The following is a 20,867-nucleotide window of genomic DNA, read 5'->3' as shown; positions in this document are numbered from 1 at the left end:
CACCTCCAGTAGTAAGTCATCAGTGTCATGATATCTCACAGAATCACACAATTAACCAGGTTGGAAAAGACTTCCAAGATCATTGAGTCCAACCTATCACCTAACCCTTCTAATTAACTAAACCATGGCACTAATTGCCTGATTCAGCCTCCTTTTAAACACCTCTACGGATGGTGAGTCCACCACCTCCCTGGGCAGCCCATTCCAATGCCAATCACTCTTGCGGTGAAGAACTTCTTCCTAACACCCAGCCTGAATCTGGCCTGGCACAGCTTGAGGCTGTGTCCTCCTGTTCTGTCTCTGGGTGCCTGGTAGAAGAGACCAACTCCACTTGGCTACAACCTCCCTTCAGGTAGAGCAATGAGGTCTGCCCTGAGCCTCCTTTTGTCCAGGATGAACACCGCCAGCTCCCTCAGGCTCTCCTCACAGGGCTGTGCTCCAGCTTCCTCACAAGCCTTGGTGCCCTTCTCTGGACATGATCAAGCACCTCAACATCTTTCTTCAATTGAGGACCCCAGAACTAGACACAGGACTCAAGTACTCATTGTATTCTGTATCAACTGTAACACACAGTTACATGCAGTCATCAAAATATATACCTTTATTCTTCTGTCTATGAAAGTTTAGAGGACTTCTTTTTTTTTTTTTAAACCATTTGAGGACAAACTTTTCCAAACAGGTTTTGAAAGTAGAAGCAGATTGTTACCACCTCTAAGCCTACATAACAAGGCAATACCACATCACAGCCTTCTCACAGGTTTCTCTAGGAAACTGTTGAACTTTCTACTTTCTTATTTATTCTTAGCTGTATCACTGAATGACAGAATGTCAAGAGCTGGAAGAGACCTTGAAAACTCATCGCGTCCAAACCCCCTGCCAGAGCAGGATCACCTAGACCAGATCACACAGGAATGTATTCAGATGGTTCTTGAATATCTCCAGAGAGGGAGAGTCCACAACCACATGGGCAGGCTGTTTCAGGGTTCTGTCATCCTCATAGGAAAAAAATTCCTCCTCATGTTTCCATGGAACTTCCTATGCCTCAGCTTCCACCCCTTGTCCTGTCATCAGGCATCACCCAGCAGATCCTGGCTCCATTCTACTGGCACTCACCTTTATATATTTATAAACATTGATGAGGTCACCTTTTAGTTTCCTCCAAGCAGCACAGTCCCAGATCCTTCAGGCTCTCCTCATAACAGAGATGTTCCATTCCCTTCATCATCTTTGTGGCTCTGCACTGGGCTCTCTCCAGCATTTCTCTGTCCTTCTTCAACTGGGAGGCCCAGAACTGGAACTAGAAGGCCCAGAACTGTAATATGCAATTAAACCTACCTGTTCTTCTTGGTTTGAAACTAATCTGAAATGAGATATGATCCAAATTTTCATTTCTGCTGCGAAAGATCTAGTGTAGCAAGAAACACATTTTTATCTCACAGTTAGATAAAAAGTTTGCTATTCTATTTGCTTCCAAATGATCTAACTAAATATAACTCCTGCAACATAAAATGTGTGTTATGTGGATAAGTAGAAGTAAATATTTAGAACAATGCAATTTAACAGCCAGAAATGTAAAAAAAAAATTTAGAAGTAGTATTAAATTAGTTTATCAGGAACAACATCCAGAGGCTGTATCGTAGCTTATATCATCTTAACAATATCCTTTTCTTTTCCCCCTTAATATCTTTTTCCTCTTAATCTCTACAGCCACGAGGATGATCAGAGGGCTGCAGTACTTCTTCTATGAGGAGAGACTGAAGGAGTTGGTGCTGTTTAGGCTGGAGAGGAGAAGGCTCTGAGGTGAGCTTATTGTGGCCTTTCAGTATCTTAAGGGGACTACAAGAAATCTGGGGAGGGACTTTTTTAGGATGTCAGGTAGTGATAGGACTGAGGGGAATGGAACAAAGCCAGAATGGGTAGATTCAGACTGAATGTTACGAAGACGTTCTTTGACATGAGGGTAGTGTGACCCTGGAACAGGTTGCCCAGGGAGGTGGTGGAAGCCTCATCCCCGGAGGTGTTTAAGACCAGGCTGAATAAGGCTCTAGACAGCCTGATCTAGTGTGAGGTGTCCCTGCCCATGGCAGGGGGATTGGCACTAAATGATCCTTCTGGTGCACTCCAACTCTGACTAATTCTATGATTCTAAAACGTGTATAAATTCCATATTATCAGTGAATTACCAGTTACAAAACTTGTTTCCAATAGGAAACCATGGACTAAACAAAGGATTTCTTCACTCTGAATTTTTTGCAGTACTGAAGTACTATGTAAGAACATAATTCTGTTAAGAAAGTTGTTACAGGTATCACAGTGACTCAAAAATACAATTCTATTAAACAATCTCATATAGCTAGTCAGTAATGTGCATTGTCATGGTCTAAAAAAGAAGAAAGGAAAAATAAGGAACAGTCTTCAATGATAATGTAAGCAGAGAACAGTAGCCCTGAAATAGAATAGGTACATTAATTGGAAGCTAAGAAAAAAGGTGGTTGAGACTATTGAAAGAGAGGAAATATTTTAACAGGAAAAGTTGATAGAGTTTTCTGTTACAGTAAAGGATGACAGAAGATTTATTGCTGCTAGTGCATGACACAGTAGTTTGGAAGGGAGAGGGTAAATTATCACATGTGATAAAATGGGTATCTCTATAGAGTCCATGATTTTTACTATCCAATAAAGTTATATTGTGAACTTTTATGAGTAAGCCCAGACCTATCTGTAAATTTTGACTGATTTATTATTTTCTGTTCAAAGAACAGGGTTTTCCTCAGCTTGGCAGGAAAAAAAAACAAACCAACCAAAAGCAGAAGAATACTAGTCTTGTTCAGCTGAACATTTTGTTTTACAAGGATTCATATATAAAGCCTCAGTAAATGCTCAGGTTTTACACTATCAGAAAGACTACACCACTTAAACATACCAGATTTCACATACTTGCGATAAATTCCTGCGTAACAACATTTTCAGACAATGAAAATTAAGGCTAATATTTCTTGACTCATCAGTAAGGTTAACATGAACACAGATGAAGTTGATAGTTTGTTGGTTTTGTTTTGATGGTTTGTTTGTTTATCTTAAAAAATATTACTTGAGCTGGCTCTGTAGCCTGGAGAAGAGAAGGCTTCAAAGAGACCTTGAAGTGGCCTTCAGGATCTAAAAGGGACTACAGGAGGGCTGGGGAGGGACTATTAACAAGGTCTTGTAATGACTAGATGAGGAGTGATGGGTTTAAAGTGGCAGAGGGGAGGTTTAAACTGGATGTTAGGAAGAAGTTCTTTCCAGTGAGGGCGGTGAGACACTGGCACAGGTTGCCTTGAGAGGTTGTGGATGCCCCTTCCTGAAGGTGTTCAAGGCCATGTTGGCAGCTGAGAGGTCTTTGAGACCCACTTTCAATCACTAATGTTCTTTCCCATTAAGTCTTGCAGTGCTGAGGGAGACCTACACAACTGATCAAAAACTAAAATGTTGACAATGAACATATAAAAAGATAAAGAGGATCAGGTATGTAATTAGTCTCAAAAAAAAAAAAAAAAAACCCAAAAAAAACAAACCACAAACCCCCCAAAAAACCCCAAATAATAAAGAACTGAAGAATTAAATGTAGCAATGTGATTAATTACTGCCTATGTGAGCAGATTTAAGTAAATCCTAGAAAACCAACATCTTTTCTACACATTGCTCCCTCCCTGGAAGTGTTCAAGGCCAGGTTGAACAAGGCCTTGAGTGACTTGTTCTAGTGGGAGGTGCTCCTGCCTGTGGCAGGGGGTTGGAATTGGATGAGCTTTGATATCTCTTCCAACCCAAACCATTCTATCATTCTATGATAAAAATAAACAAAATAAATTTATTAGAAAATAAATTTATTAATTTTATTAATTGGTTGGTTTATATATTGAAAGTACTGGAAATGATGCATTTAAAATGGTTTGATAGCCACTATGTTAATGCTATTTGCAGTGAATCTGACTCCACAACAAGTGCTCCATCACAAACCCCTTCCTGCCTGCTATCATGTTGTAAAAAAATTAATTCACTTCTAATTGAAGAACTAAGTTGGTTTAGGTGTCTGCCTAGTGATAGATTTAATGAATAGGCAGCCAGTCTAGATGGAACAGAATTTCTGCTTTCGAGATAAACTAATATGTTTCTAACAAATGCTATGTAATAAAGCTTAATTGCTTTCTCTTCTACACTGTGATAAATGTTCATTACAGAAATAAATACTTGAAATGTAAATATAATATGTTGTGCACAGTAAATGTAGAGAGTTACCCTTCTGCCCTCAGTGATTTACTGCTCTACACACTTCCTTTATCAGTCTATCAAGGTCTTCTGTTTCTTTTGTTTCTGCTCTGCTTTGTTTAATTCATAAAACTGGAGTGGAATGGAAATCTGCAGTCGTGTCCTAAGGCACAGTCTTCGATGAAAACAAAAACGTCAAAGAAACCAGCAAGAGTCTTCCTTGCTTTCATAGCAATATAGTTAGCATTCATGTTATGAGTATCAGCTGATGTTAATTCATTGCATCAAAGCACAGAAGAGTCTTAAATGTGTTTTAATTTGCACTGTGGATGTGGTACCTTCATTCTCTGTGTGTGGAACAGTGGTACACATGAAGGTGGCATCTTTTTTTTTTTTTTATTCTTTATATGCAGTGAAGAAAGAATAAAGGCTTTTTTCCTAATAGTGATTGCAAATGCTTGAGGTTAAATCCAGATCTGAATGGCAGTGGTGCTATAATCATTCCCCGAGAGGTGATTGTAAAAAACCCTAGAAAGCTCAGCTCTTGTAAAGTCAGGCATTATAGCATCTTAATATGAGAATACCACTCCCTATACATCCTTTACATAGAATCATAGAACGGTTTAAGTTGGAAGGGACCTCAAAGATCATCCAGTTTCAACCCCCTGCATTAGGCAGGGACACCTCCCACTGGAACAGGAAGCTCAAGGCTGTCGTGGAGGGCCTGTAGGCCTGAACAGAGGCTTCTTTGTGCCTCTACATGCCTGGACATGTTTTTCTGCCAGGACCCCTGGTAGTAAACAGGTTGTATAACACACACACACCCAGCTTGTGTCCCCCTGGGGCGAGCCCATGTGATCCCCATATTTGAGAGAGTCCAGGCATGTAGCCTCCTGCCTATATGGCAAGGTTTGGCTAACTGCCAACCTGATTGGTCACTCTGGTGGCCAAAGGGCACATTAATTTCAGCCCACAGTACATAAAAAGGGATGCACAAGAGAGCCACATGTTCAGATCTATTCAGCTCAGCTCAGCTCTCTGACCCACCTGTAAGGATCAGCTATAGTTCTGACCTTCACCTAAGTGCTCAGCCGCTCATACACACACGCTCGGATGCCATTGCATAGCTCCGATGCTCTCTGAGGCACAGACCTCATGCTTTGATTCAGTTCTCAGCTAACCTGTCTGCGTACTTTAGATGCAGAGCTCATTCAAGCCTGCTCACACAATACATATATCCAGAGCCGATAGCCTCCTAAAAATCCGCTGTGCATATCTGCAAGCTATATTACTATCAGGACCTGATCCTGACCTTGCTTTATCTACGGAGCTCAGACTCCCAGCTTAAAGCCTGGTAAGAGAACCAGGGAAGCAGACTTCTGGATTGTCTGCACACACACACACAGCCTGGACCTGTGTGAAGGAATCGTACCAGAGCCAGCACTGACATTCTTCTCCTGTTCCTGGAATCCTGCCAGCTGATAATCCCTGGACACAGTATCCAGAAGAAGACCACAGCATCAAGGCAGAGATCACCCCACTCCAGGAAAACAAAAGGTTAGAGGAACCTAAGACCCCAGAGACTGGGAAAATTCACCTATTTCCCCTCAGGCTGGGAAGATTCTAGTGTCCAAGGGTCCACAGACAGAGATCCCCTGAGGTACGGACATTGGGCACAGGCTGTGACACCACCCCGGAGGGTGATTAATAATTAATAACAATACTCATAAGTAAAGCTTTAATTCCTCTGTAATATAAGTTACCTCTGCCTTAGAGCAGAAAGAGTTTCAGCCCCTCTGCTGGGCAAATAGCCTAAGTTCCCAAGCGGCACTAAGCCAAAGGGAAATCTCTCTCTCTGTTTATAGTTTGAATGTTTTGCTCATTATTGACCAAATCCCTGTATATATTATATCCTAATTGTTTTCATAATCTTGCACAGAACTAAATATTAATACACAGTGGTTGGGGGTGGCAAGAGTTTATAAATATTAATTTTAATAATTTCTATTTTTATATAAAATTTATATTGCCTCTAATTAATTTCTCACCTCCACCAAATAGGCGTAGGTACAGAAATCTCCCTCCGCAACAAAGGCCTCATCCAACTTGGCCTTGAACGCCTCCAGGGAGGGAGCAGCCACAGCTTCCTGGGGCAATCTGTGCCAGTGTCTCACCACCCTACTGGAAAGAACTTCATCCTAGCTTTCAATTTAAATCTCCTCTCTGCCAGTTTAAACCCATTACTCCTCACCCTGTCATTACAAGACCTTGTCAATAGTCCCTCACCCAGCACTGGTACAGCCTGCTTCAGATCCTGGAAGGCCACTCCAAGGTCTCTTTGAAGTCTTCTCTTCTCCAGGCTGCAGAGCCCCATCTCTCATAGCCTGTCCTCATAGCAGAGCTGCTGCAGCCCTCTAGCTGAGCTTTTGTATGTGTCAATGTCTGCAAAGTTAGTCTTGTGGAAAGACAACCTAATAGAAACCTCTCTCAATATAACATGTAAAGCCACAACCTTCATCAAAATGGGGATATCTTCAAGCTAAACTCTGGCAATGCCAACTGAGGCTGTCACTTTCTAAAGGGTATTAAACAATGGGAGCTGACTGCCTAATCTATGAGTTGAGTTGTTTCTATGTTTGTTTAATCCCAAAAATCATTAAACACAAAAACCAGAACCATACAAGCATGGAAAGAAAGGAAGAGTACCAAGTAGATGCACAAGATTTGCCCAGTTTCACAAACAAAACAAAACAAAATAGAATAAACCAAAACAAAAAAGTAAATAAGCAAATGAAAAGTGTTTAAGGCCAGGCTTGTTGAGAACCCAGACAGTCTGATCTATACCCCTATGCCCTCTATGGCAGGAGGGGTGGAACTAGATGATCTTTGTGGTCCTTTTCAACCCTGACTGATTCTATGTTTCCATTTTAAACAAAACAAAACAAAACAAACCCCCCAAAACAAACAAACAATCAAACAAAAAATCAAATGAACAAACCAAAGCAAAAGCAAACCAAAACCACAAAAAAAAAAAAACACTTCCCATCACCCCACCCCTCTCCCCCCCAAAAAAAAAAACCCAAACCCAACTATAATAATTTACCTAGCTGCTGTTTGTTTTTTTTTTTCTGGGTTGTTCTGTTTTGATTTTATTTTAACACTGTGATTTAAGTATTAGATTAAACTAATTAGCTGAGATGATTCCATTTGCAAACTATCTATCACACAAAAAACAAGCCCTGCTGTCATACAAAAAAGAACCCCAAAGCAAACAAACAAGCAGAGAACTATATATACACCTCTCTTTTGGATGACACTGAGCTACCTCCAACACTCCAAACAAGAGGTCAGTTGCTACTTGCCTGCCTTCATCCTACATGTGTAAGCTCCATATCCCAGTAGCTGCATTTTTCCTGATGGATGTCTGATTTACAATGATCACAGGAAAGGAGATGTAGACTCACATCATTTCTTGTCAGTATAAATAATATTGAAACACAATAGTTCGAATGCTAGTAGAGAGGCATTAGCCACCAGGCACATATGAACACCAAACTTTGCAGTGTTGTCAAGGATTAGGGCTGGGTTGGCCACTAAATAAGTGACAGATGCCCTCTCTGAACCCTGTCACAACCCAGGGAGGGAAAGGAAAAAAGAATAAAAGAGAGAGACTTACGGGTTGGAGAAGAAAATTAAAACTGCTTTAATGAAAATAATAACAATAAAGTGGAATATGTACAGACCAAATATTGAACACAGCTCCTCTGATAGCAGTTGTATCACTAACACCATTGATAATGCGGTCAGGCACTGGGGAAGTGCCACAATGGATTCAGCAGCAGATGGGAACCGGAGTCAGGAATGCACAGATCAGGATCAAAGGCTGAAGGGAGAGAGTCCTCTTTGGATGCTGGCCATTGAAGAAGGGGTTTGACCTTTCTGATCCCTCAGCTTTATACTGAATATGAGGCATGTGGAATGGAATCCCTTGTTCATCAGTTTAGGCTCACCTGTCCTGTCTGCTTCGCCCCACAGGAGACATCTCTTACTTTGCATCCCAGCGTGGCACAAGATTTATCAATTATTTGGACAGCAACTTTCTGCACACCCATCCTTGGTAGTAACTGTGAACCCCAGCATTACCACTGTTAGAAGCAGATACCAACTGCAAAAACATGTCATTAACTTCAGAAAGTGCAGCCACTTAGAAGAATTGAGCTGAAAAGCAAAATCACTAAACTGAGTTATTTCTATTCTAGTTCAAACCAGGACAAATATTTATTCTAATGCAATCTCTCATTTTAAAATTTATTGTTGTCTGTGTAATACCAGCCATGCCAGAATCCCTACTCAGTGCATTTGGATTCTCAATAAATAATCACTGCCACAGCATTATAAATCATTTACAGTGTATAGTTTCACTCGAAAAGCCCCCCAAACAAACACTCACAGCCTGTAAGAACTGTAAATCATCACTTCAGAGGAAAGATACATGTGGCAGCCAGGCTAGCACCAGTCAGCCCCATTAATTATGGATTTATTTATTTATTAGCATGTGTTCTTGAGAGTTTTGCCTGCTCCCACGGATTGTCTCCAGGGAAACAGTTACAGCATAAATACAGGGCCAGCTTCAGCCCTTCCAGAATTGTATTAAAATAACTGGGATAAGGCCAGCATTTGAGACCTTATCCTAATTAGCAGCATCTGCTTAATCATGAAATAGACACTTTGTCCTTTACCTCTGTCCACCTACACTTCTGAAAACAGCACTGGGAACAACATTAGGCAGCAGCCAACTGTGGCATAGCATGTCTTACCATCTTTGAATTATCTGTCGAAACATCATCTCCTGAAAGTGAAAAGAAGAGGAGGTAGATGGCAATGAAAAAATCACCCTGGCATAGGGTAATGCATCTGCATCTACACAGTGCTTAAATTTTTACTCAGGCACTACTCCATTCACAGGACAGAAAAAAAGGAAGTTTCACCTGGAAATCTAACTCTGAACTGTGGTTCTAGTAGCAATAATTAATCACAGAATCACAGAATTAACCAGGTTGGAAAATACCTCTGATATCATTGAGTCCAACCTATCATCTAACACCTTCTAATTAACTAAACTGTGGTACCAAGTGTCTCTTCCAACCTCCTCTTAAATACCTCCAGGGATGGTGGCCCTGCCATCTCCCCAGGCAGCCCATTTCAGTGGGCAATCTCTCTTGCTCTGAAGATGTAACTCTGATGTAACTCCAGTGAGTCCTTCAGGACCAGAGAATGCTCTCACACATGGGTACTCCCTTCCAGGTACAGTTCCAGTACTTTATTATAGCTTAAACACTAAAACCATCACGAGAAAGGTATATACACAATACCTATGGCTCACCTGCTACAGCCATAGGGAGAAACTACAGTGCTAAATAGGACATGACAAACAATCTCAAGTAGGTCTATTGATCAAAGGGCAGACTACATTCACCCTATCCCACTGGCCAGCAGAGCTCCTGAGATGCGTAGATAGCAGAGCTGGTCAGCTGCCATCTCAGAAGGTAGGCGTCCCCACCAGGAACCACACCATCATGGTGGTGAGACTTGTGCTGCTCCATCTCGCCCACCCATGCTCTTGGTTTATATGAGTTCAGAATTCTGTGACATGTGTCCTGTGTGTCCCAGAATTCTGAACCAAGGAGAAACAAACTCCTCCTTTATTTTGGAATCTGTTACACACCATCTTTCCCTACTGCTTATGTGCATACCTGCAAGCCCTGCTTCCCCCGGATCTTATCTTTAGTAACCTAGTGATTATCATCAGCTTGTTGTAACTTCTGATCAAACACAAACCAACTTTTACCTCTTACAGTAACACAAAGGCAGGGATTAACAGTGTAGCCCTTCTCCCCTCTGGTTTTCACTTTTAGAATGCATATTGATAACCTAGTTATTGCATCATGCTGTATATACACTGGGAATAGATGTATGTACAGATACTAAACTCAGACACAAAGGTTTTATTGGAAAAAACCCAGCTTACTGTATAGAGCCACAAAACACTTAGTCCCACAGCTGCTCAGTTACAGTCTTTTGAAAACTTTATCTTATTTTTTTAATTCAGTAGTCTGCTAACTTTGTGAACCTGAGAAAAAATACAATTACCAAAAGGTTGCAGAATAAAAGAGACAGGAAACAGCCACACCTAAAAGAAGGCGGATATTGCAAAGCTGCCTACAAAAATAAACAGAGCTGTTTACAGGACAGTTGGCAACTTCTTCACTAGAAGATAACTACCCATTCCTTACCTGCAGAGCTGCCCGCCCAGTGTGGCAAGTAATGAGGCACCTAGTCCAGTCCAGAAGTGAGCTTCTTCAAACAAAAGATGGTTACAAAAATAATTTATAGGAAGTCATAGTGACATTTAAATAATAATTATGTCTGTCTTCCTTCAGAGAAAAGTTGATGCCAAGTCTCCCGGTGTGCAACTTGGTGCATTCATTGGCATTCAATTACAGTTGATATATTTTTTTCAGCACCTGGCCGTGAAACCACAATGGTAAGGAAAAGCCGTGATCCAGCTTCTGTGGAAAAAACCTTCTACAAATGGAGGCACCTCCTAGTCAGAACCTTTTTCTGTTATTATATTGCCTATCACTTTTGTTGGCTGACCCTGGATATGTTACAAAAGTTTGGATGACCGAGCCTGCAATGTTAACTGTCATGTAACATGATGTAACAGCATCTCAGATGTCAATATTCAGGTAAGTCAAAATGTCTGCAACTCTCAGGATACAAAAGGTTCAATCTGCTCATCACCCATTGCCTCTTGATGGGTGAAAGGACACTTTCATCCATTTGCATGATTATTGCATCAAATAGGAATGAAAAAAATAGTATTTACTTATGGACCGATTGATAAAAAAACACATTAAATAAATTGCTTAGGAAAAAAATAGACCATGTCCAAACACTGATTTTACCTTGTGATCCCTGAAATTATTTCAGGTTGAAAGAGAAGGCCATTAACATACAATGAATTTTAACATGGGTTTTAACAAGGTAAAGTGCACCTGGCTTCTGCACTTTGGCCACAAAAACCCCGTGAAGTGCTACAGGCTGGGGACAGAGTAACTGGAGAGCAGACAGGCACAGTGGGACTTGGGGGTACTGGTTGCCAGCTGAACATGAGCCATCAGTGTGCCCAGGTGGCCAAGATGGCTAATGGCATCCCGGCCTGGATCAAGAATAGTGTGGCCAGCAGGAGCAGGAAGTCCCTTGTACTCAGCCCTGCTCAGGGCACATTTTGAGTCCTGTGTCTAGTTCTGGTGTCCTCAGTTGAAGAAAGATGTTGAGATGCTTGAGCATGTTCAGAGAAGGGCACCAAGGCTGGTGAGGGTCCTGGATTACAGCCCTGTGAGGAGAAGCTGAGGGAGCTGGGGGTGTGCAGCCTGGAGAAGAGAAGGCTCAGGGCAGACCTCATTGCTCTCTACAACTACATGAAGGGAGGCTGTAGCGAGGTAGGGGTCAGTCTCTTCTCGCAGGCACCCAGGAATAGAACAGAGGACACAGTCTCAAGCTGTGCCAGGGCAGGTTCAGGCTGGATGTTAGGAGGAAGTTCTTCCCAGCAAGAATGAAGGGCATTGGAATAGGCTGCTCAGGGAGGTGGTAGAAACACCATCCCTGGAGGTGTTTAAAAGGAGGCTGGATGAGGCACTTAGTGCCATGGTTTAGTTAATTAGAAGGGTTAGGTGATAGTTTGCACCTGATGATCTTGAAGGTCTTTTCCAACCTGGTTAATTCTGTGAATGTCAATCACAAATCTTTAAGTGGCAGACAGTCCAAACTTCTGGGAATATATAACACTCTGCAAAAGATGTCCAGTCAGAAAAGTAAAAAATAATACAAGGTTCAACCTCGGATTCTGACAGCAGAAATGTGCGTAGCTGTCCTGAGTGCAGATAATTGCACCTGACCTCAACCTCTCTACAGACTGTTTCAATAGGTTGACATTTGCACCTCCTGAGAATTGATGCACAGCACTGAACTCATGCTGGATACTCACTCAGCTGTATCAGTCCTGACTGTGTGTACATTTCTACAACACTCAGAATGCTCAGCTTAGAAAAACTTAGCAGTTGCCTTGTGACTTTTTTTGAGGAAAGAAATCCCTGACACCAGATGCCAGTATACTTGTAGAGGTCTGTGTTGAGCAATCAATGCACCCTGCTACATACATTCGGTTTTTTATGATTTAAGCTTACATATTATTAATGTTATGGTTCTTGAAAAGTCATTATGGGGTGTACCTTTATTAAAATGCTATTAAAATGTACTGAAACACACTAATGCAGCATGAAGAAATTCTCAGAGCTCTGTCTGAGTGCAGATAAGACTGCACTGAAATCAAATTATACCATGTCCCACTTTAGTCAGATAAAAAAAAAAGGGTTTTTTTTTGGGGTTGGTGTTTTTTGGGGTTTTTTTGAGACATGTTATCTTTGGCTAGGAAATAACTTTTGGCTAGCTAAAGCACGGCAGTATCAAGCATCTAAATTCCACATTAGTTTACATTAGTTTAGAACTCTGTCTGACACATTCAGTTTAAATTTCAAAATAGGTGTGCCACACATTTTTTTCCAGAATACTCATGCATTAATAAGCTTACACTGGACTAACATGATTCCCTTTCCCACATATGCCTCTAGATTGTAGGACACAGCATTAACACTGAGCATAAATTAAACTCCAAACTCCTTTTCCTCCCTTCTGGAAGCAACGTCAGAAGCGATTAGAAAAGACACAGCTTTGTTGAAGTATCAAAAGAAACAAACTGCTTAAAATACTAACCCAAACCCAGTATGCTAATTTCTGTGCGTGCTTTTTTTTTCTGTAGCTTTTCTTGAAGCCCTGATTTCTTTTAGATTTGAAACACCTCAAATCCTTACAGAGGATGCTAGCACTCCTCTCCATCAGAGTCCTCTAGCAGTTGACCTTTTTTCCTCTGAGAATAAGTAAACATATATCAACACAATGAATCCATATATTCCTAGGTGTAAAATGTCCTCAGCAGTGATTTCTGCATGGACAGCAAGACTGACCCTAGGAACAGGTTAAACCACTGAGCTCTCTGTTTCTTGATGTACATCTGTGATGTAGTGTAATGTGCAAGTGCTGCAACCCCACTGTAGGTGCCAGGCATTTTACAGAGCAGATCCAGTATTTTGAAGATATGAATCCATTTGCTGCCTTGTGTACACCCCTGGAGTCTTGTAAAAAGAGATAAGGGTACAGACTCCCTGTTTCTTGCAGAACTACCTAAAGCTAAACCAAATGACTAAGCACCATCCAGATGGTCCTTCAACTTTGACAGTCAATGAACAATGAAAAAAAAAAAAACAAAGGAAGAATCAGAAGAATCAAAACTAATCAGGTTGGAAAAGACCTTCAAGATCATCAAGTCCAATCTACCACCTACTTCTTCTAATTATCTAAACCACAGAATCATAGAAGAGATCTCCAAGATCATCCAGTCTGACCTATCACCCAGCCCTATTCAATCAACTAGACCAATGCACTAAGTGCCTTATCAAGCCTCCTTTTAAACACCTCCAGGGAAGGTGACTCCACCTCCCCAGGCAGCCCATTCCAATGCCAATCACTCTTGCTGGGAAGAACTTTTTCCTAACATCTAACCTAAACCTACCCTGGCACAGATTGAGTCTGTGTCCTCTGTCCCTGGATGCCTAGCAGAAGAGGCCAATCCCACTTGGTTACAACCTCCCTTCAGGTAGGTGTAGAGAGCAATGAAGTTTGCCCTGAACACCCCCAGCTCCCTCAGCCTCTCCTCACAGGGCTGTGCTCCAGGCCCTTCATCATCATTGGCGCTCTTCTCTGGACACTTTCAAGCACCTCAACATCTTTCTTCAATTGAGGCACCCAGAATTGAACACAGGAGAAACTAACTCATTCCAAAAACATGCAAACTTCAAGTACTTCCCTGATGAAGGTTGAGGTCTGCAGGAAGCTGATGGAGGTGAGATCGGGGTACTGATGGGTCGACTCAGCAGCTAGCTACGCAGTACAACTTTATTAGGGCAGTGCAGCTTATATAGTGCTCAGAGAAGGTGTGCACAATCAGTTTGGGGCTGGCACAAGTGGACAGTACAGACTGGCTCAGAGTTATTTGTAAGGTGCAGATAGGTTGGCCTGTGTCAAAACAACCTGCAGTGTCCACCCTAGGGGGCTGGCCAGCTCAGTCCCCTGCAGGTGTGTGTGGGTTGCTCACTGTTTACAGCTTAGCTTCCTGAGCCAGAAGTGGCTCATGGACACTTCCCAGCACGAGTTCTCATGTTTACCAGCTCATGTCCTACTAGCAGAATTCTCCCACAGAAGGTTACTAAGCAGCAACTTCTGCCAGCCCAATCTCTGCTCCTTGCTTACAAGGTATTCCCAGTTTTCTTTCCCATGCTTCAGAACTAACAGTCTCTTTCCAGCAGCTTCCACTTGCAAAACTACAAAAATCAAAGCATAGGCACAAAAAAAATCAACCAAACAACAACAAAACAAAATCAACCAACCAACCAAAACCCAAAAAAACCCAACCAACCAAACAACAAAAGCAAAACAAACAAACATTTTCAATGTTTTCAAATTAGGTTTGATGAGGATGAGTTTGCTAAACCCCTCTCTATTCTATTCCAAAAGTCCTGGCAGTCTGATGAAGTCTCCACTGACTGGAAAAGGGGAAACATAACTCCCATTTTCAAAAAGAGTAGGAAGGAGGAGCCAGGGAACTCCAGGCACTCAGTCTCACCTCTGTGCCCAGTAAGATCATGGAGCAGATCCTCCTGGAGGCACTACTGAGACAGGAGAATAGTGAAGAGGTGTTTGGGTACAACCAGCATGGCTTCACCAAGGGTAAATCCTGCATGACAAACCTGGTGGCCTTCTATGAACAGGTCACAACATTCATACATGAGAAGTGAGCAAATGATGTCATTTACCTAGAACTGAGCAAGGCCTTTGACACTGTCCTGCACCACATCCTGGTCTCCAGGCTGGTGACACATGGGTTTGATGGGTGGATCACTAGATGGATAAAGAACTGGCTTGATGGCCACACCCAAGGAGTGGCTGTCAGTGGGTCCATGTCCAAGTAGAGGCCAGTGACAAGTGGAGGCCCTCAGGGATCAGTCCTGGGACCAGTCTTGTTCAACATCTTTGTCAGGGACATGGACAGAGGCATTGAGTGCACTCTCATCAAGTTTACTGATGACACCAAGCTGTGAGGTGCAGCAGACAGGCTGGAGAGCAGGGATGCCAGCCAGAGGGACCTGGACAGGCTGGAGAGGTGGGCACAAGCCAACCGCATGAGGTTCAACAAGACCAAGTGCAAGGTCCTGCATTTGGGTCAAGGCAATCCCAAGCACAAACATAGGCTGGGCAGTGACTGGCTGGAGAGCCCTGAGGAGAGGGATGTGGGGGTGCTGGTGGATGAGAAGCTCAACATGAGCCAGCAGTGTGCACTTGCAGCCCAGGAAGCCAACCAGAGCCTGGGCTGCATCAGGAGAAGAGTGGCCAGCAGGTCAAGGGAGGTGATTCTCCCCCACTACTGCACTCTGGTGAGATTCCACCTGGAGTTCTGCATCCAGTTCTGGAGCCCCCATTAAAAGAAGGATGTGGACATGCTGGAGCATGTCCGGAGAAGGGCCATGAGGATGACCAGAGGGCTGGAGCACCTCTGCTGTGAGGATAGACTGAAAGGGTTTGGGCTCTTCAGTCTGGAGAAGAGGAGGCTCCGAGATGATCTTCTTGTGGCCTTCCAGTGTCTGAAGGGGCCTACAAAAAATACAGGGAAGCACTTTTTAGGCTATCAGGGAGTGACAGGACTAGGGGGAATGGAGTAAATCTGAAGATGGGGAGATTCGGACTGCATGTGAAGAGGAAGTTCTTCAGCATGAGAGTGGTGAGAGCCTGGAATGGGTTGCCCCTGTCCACAGCAGAGGGGGTTGAAACTAGATGATTCTTGTGGTCTCTTCAAACTCTGACTGATTTTTATTCTAATTGTCACAAGTTCTGAACAGGAAAACAGGAATCTTGGGAATTCTTTCCTAAAAAGGTATGCAAACTACATCCATTAATATACTCTATTATTTGTTTTCTAGAAAAACTTCAGGAATGAGAAGTCCAAACTCACTCTGTGTGTATACTACTACTCTTGTTCCTCCTGCCCAATAGTCTCTCCAACAACTTTCAGAGTGCTGAGTAGGTCATCAACAACATCTGCGACTCAACCAGAAGAATAAAGAAGATGTAGGTAAACTCATACATGATAGTGCCTGACAAGTTGATAATACATAGCTGGCAAAAATTCAGCGCCACTGTGTTACTAGAAAACTGTAATAGTGTGTTTGATTATACAGCATTAGTCAGTTTGGTTCGAAGTTAGACAGTATTTTGTCTGCCCAAGTTCAGGGTGACAGCTTAGAACTTCTGTTGGTGTGCCTATTTTCTATTTAAACTAGTCTGGTACTACATCACAGAATCACAGAATGTCAGGGGCTGGAAGGCACCTCGAAAGCTCATCCAGTCTAAGCCCCCTGCCAGAGCAGGACCTCCTATGCCAGATCACACAGGAACGCCTCCAGATGGTTCTTGAATATCTCCAGAGAGGGGGACTCCGCAACCCTCCTGAGCAGCCTGTTCCAGCGTTTTGTCACTCTCATAGTGAAAAAAATCCTCCTCATATGTAAATGAAACTTCCTATGCCTCAGCTTCCACCATCACCCTTTATCCTGTCATCAGGCATCACCAAGCAGAGCCTGGCTCCATCCTCCTGGAATTCATCTTTACATATTGATAAACACTGATGACGTCACCTCTCAGTCTCCTCCTCTGCAAGCTGCAGAACCCCAGCTCCCTCAGGCTCTCCTCATAAGACAGATGTTCCATTCCCTTACATCTCATCAAGTTTGCTCATTCCCTTGCCAGGACACTTAGAACCTAAACACAGCACCTTTGGTCAGAAAAGCAGAATGAACCATTAGGTGTGAAAACAGGCAGGAGCTTCCAAAAGATGCTGGCCCACAGCAGCAACTAGCTAAGGAGCTTGCTGCCTGTGAAGTACAGCTGTGCAAAGCACTTTTTCCAGATGGATTTCAGTGATTCAAAACAAGCACTCATAATGAAGATGACGAAGAAAAAAAGAAAAAAAAGAAAAAAGGAGATGAAAGGAGAGGAAAGTGACTTCTGCTTTTGGCACCTGTTTGTTTCCTGTGGTCTCCAAATGCAATCCCATATTGTGTTTTTTCTAATCCATCTCTGAGTTGACAGAGGTGCTAGTTGTGAGCCACAGCTTGCCTGCTGTGCTAGAGAATGACAGAGCTCAATAAAAACAATTATTTCCAAGCCTATCTCTCATCTATTATTAAACCTGTGAAAAGTTTTAATTTGCTGTGCAATTATATGGTGCAATGTCATATTTTAGGGAGGGGCAATGGGGAAGAAGGGGAGTTGCTTTTGATCAAAATCCTGGTTTTCATGTTTTATGGCTTAGATTGCTGTGTGCCTTGGGACCTAATTTGAAGCTCATACACTTCTCTTCAGTCAGGATTTGAGTAAATCCACTTAGTTATTTAATTATTCCATTTTTTTCCTCATAAAGAAAGATAAATTATTAACATCTTGCAGTTTGGAACACCATAAGCAAATGTTGCCCTTTTTATCTATGTGCAGATATCTTGTTAATGTGTAGTAGCAAGGGATGATTAATGCATTTTGCAATGAATTCATACAATTACTTTGACTAATGCTTCTGTGTCATTTGTGACACAAATCAGATTCTCTATTACTATTATTTGTTTTCTACTTAGCAGTGATTATTAAACAATCCATAACAATGGCCACTTTCCTTTAAAAATATAAAATCAATTTATATTCTTGTTAAAATATAATATCAATTTATATTCTTGCTAGGGATAAGCTTACAGCAAATGGACCTTTGGGAAAGGAAAAACAAAGCAAAAAGCCTCCGCCTGTTTAAATATTTGCAGGGCTTCTTTTCCCAGTGACAGAAGCAGAAAGCCACAGTGGTGCTGGCATCTCATCTGTAAGACCGAAGAAGAAACTTCTGACACTTAGACCTCTTGTAACCAGCTTCAACTATGTGTTGCATCATCATGGAATTTAAATTCCTTTATTCTGCTCTTCCATTTCAGGACAACATTTAGAATAACCATTTCAGAGGAAATTAGGATATCCACCATTTAAAGATGCAGAGGGGCTGCATCTTTATGTGCCTCAGCATTCAGCACCCAAATGCACTGTCACTTTGATTACAGACAAGATAATGAAACATTGAATAAATATTCATAGGAATTCAGAAAGGGATTATAATACAAAGAAATGAAACCACTATGTGCAGCGATTAGCTATTACAGCTGAGGAAGGGTGTAGCTGCAGGTCAAGTACAGGAAAAGGAAGCTCTCCTTGTGCCTGTATCAGGTAGAAGATGAATCATGCTGGACCATTTGTGAGACCTTTAAGGAAACAAAACAGATCTAGTTTTATCTAGACTAAAATTATAGAAAAGAGCCCACAGACAGTTGTAGTATTTAAGGACAGGGACATACATAAACATCTATGACTACACGTCTCCATATATATGTGTATATGTGTTTATTTTTGTGGGAGAGGAAGATAAAGTATAGATCTAGAAATCAATCTCATTTCTTTCTTCAATTTAGAAAGAATCATAGACTCATAGAATGATTTAGGTCGGAAGGGACATTCAAGGTCATCTAGTTCTAACCCTCTGCCATAAGCAGGGACACCTCCCACTACAAAACGTAACTCAAGGCCTCATCCAACCTGGCCTTGAACACCTCCAGGGAGGGAGCAGTCACAACATCCCTGGGCAACCTGTGCCAGTGTCTCAACACTCTCGCTGGAAAGAACTGCTTCTTAACATGCAGTTTAAACCTCCCCTCTGCCAGTTTAAACCCATTACTCCTCATGCTGTTATTACAAGACCTTGTCATTAGTCCCTCCCCAGCCCTCCTGTAGACCCCTTCAGATACTGGAAAACCACTCCAAGGTCTCCTCAAAGCCTTTACTTCTCTAGGCTGGAGAGCCCAAACTCTCTCAGCCTCTCCTCATAGCAGAGCTGCTGCAGCCCTCTGAGCATCTTTGTGGCCTCCTCTGGCCAGGCTCCAATATTTCCATGTTCTTCCTGTGTTGGGGGCTCCACAACTGCACACAGTACTCCAGGGCGAGGGATCAAGAGAGCAGAGTAAAGGGGTAGAATCCCCTCCCTTGCCCTGCTGGCCATGCTGCTCTTGCTGCAGCCCAGGACAGAGAGAATGAGAACTTGATTTCCAAAAGTATTTTCCAAAGCAGAACATACTCTGTAGAAAATTTGAGTTTCTACATGGTGAAACTGAATGAACAAGGTAACAAGCAGCTCAACAGCTGCTTATAACAACATCTCTCTTAGAAGGAGAGCCTGAGGGAGCTGGGGCTCTTTAGCTTGGAGAGGAGGAGCCTGAGGAGTGACCTCATGAATGGTCATCAATATGTACAGGGTGAGTGCCAGGAAGATGGAGCCAGGCTCTGCTGGGTGATGTGTGATGACAGAACAAGGGTAATGGGTAGGAGCTGAGGCATAGAAAGTTCAATTTAAACATGAGGAGGAATTATTTCCTTCTGGGAGTGACAGAACACTGGAACAGGCTGCTCAGGGGACTTGTGGGGTATCCCTCTCCGGAGATATTCAAAACCTGCTTGGATGTTTTCCTGTGTGATCTGATATAGGTGATCCTGCCCTGTCAGGGGGGTTGGACTAGATAAGCTTTCAAGATCCTTTTCAGACCCTGACATTCTGCGATTGTGCGATTCTGTGATGTTAGCCAAAATACATGTACATGGAAAACACCACAATGCATCAATTTTGGTAACAAAGACAGCATCAACATTTCCTTCTAGTTTGTAAGCCACTCATAAAAGAATGAAAAGGACCAGCAGAAGAAGAAAGAATAAAACCAATGATGTTTTTAATAAATAATTTGTCAAATACATAGAGGTGAAGTAGAACTCAATGGTATGGAGTAAGTTTTCCTGAGTTATCATATGTTTGAGTATTCTAATGTATTATTCATCTCCTCTTACCAGGGGAAAACCATCCAGCAGATTATATGGTCAAACTGTCCTTTTAGAAACACCTGAACCATCTGTGCTGTCTCTGAAGTTCACCTACATTATACATCACCATCTTCATAGTCTTTAGAAGTGTAACTGCCAGCAGAGTTTTCCAATGAAAGTGGAATCTCCTTAAATATTCTCTCTCATATTCTCCGGTACAGCTCTGCTGTAATGCCCTGGTTCTGGCAGTTAACCTGTCTTGGCTTTTTTCTGTAAAGAAAATTGTATAAATCCTGAAAATTGTATAAATCTGTTCACAATGCACACCTACCCCAGCCCTGTCCCCATTACAAGTGTAGGAGAAGGAAGAGGACCACCTAGTCCATTTATTTCCATGTTCCCTAGCTAAAAAAAAAAAAAAATAAAATAAATAAATAAAAAAAAAAAATTAAAAAGGAGCAAAAGTGATTTCTCCCAGGAGAGGGAACCCTGCACAA

This window comes from Pogoniulus pusillus, chromosome 10 (genome assembly GCF_015220805.1).
Source record: "Pogoniulus pusillus isolate bPogPus1 chromosome 10, bPogPus1.pri, whole genome shotgun sequence".
Classification (NCBI taxonomy): Eukaryota; Metazoa; Chordata; class Aves; order Piciformes; family Lybiidae; genus Pogoniulus; species Pogoniulus pusillus.
This window is presented reverse-complemented; position numbering follows the sequence as displayed.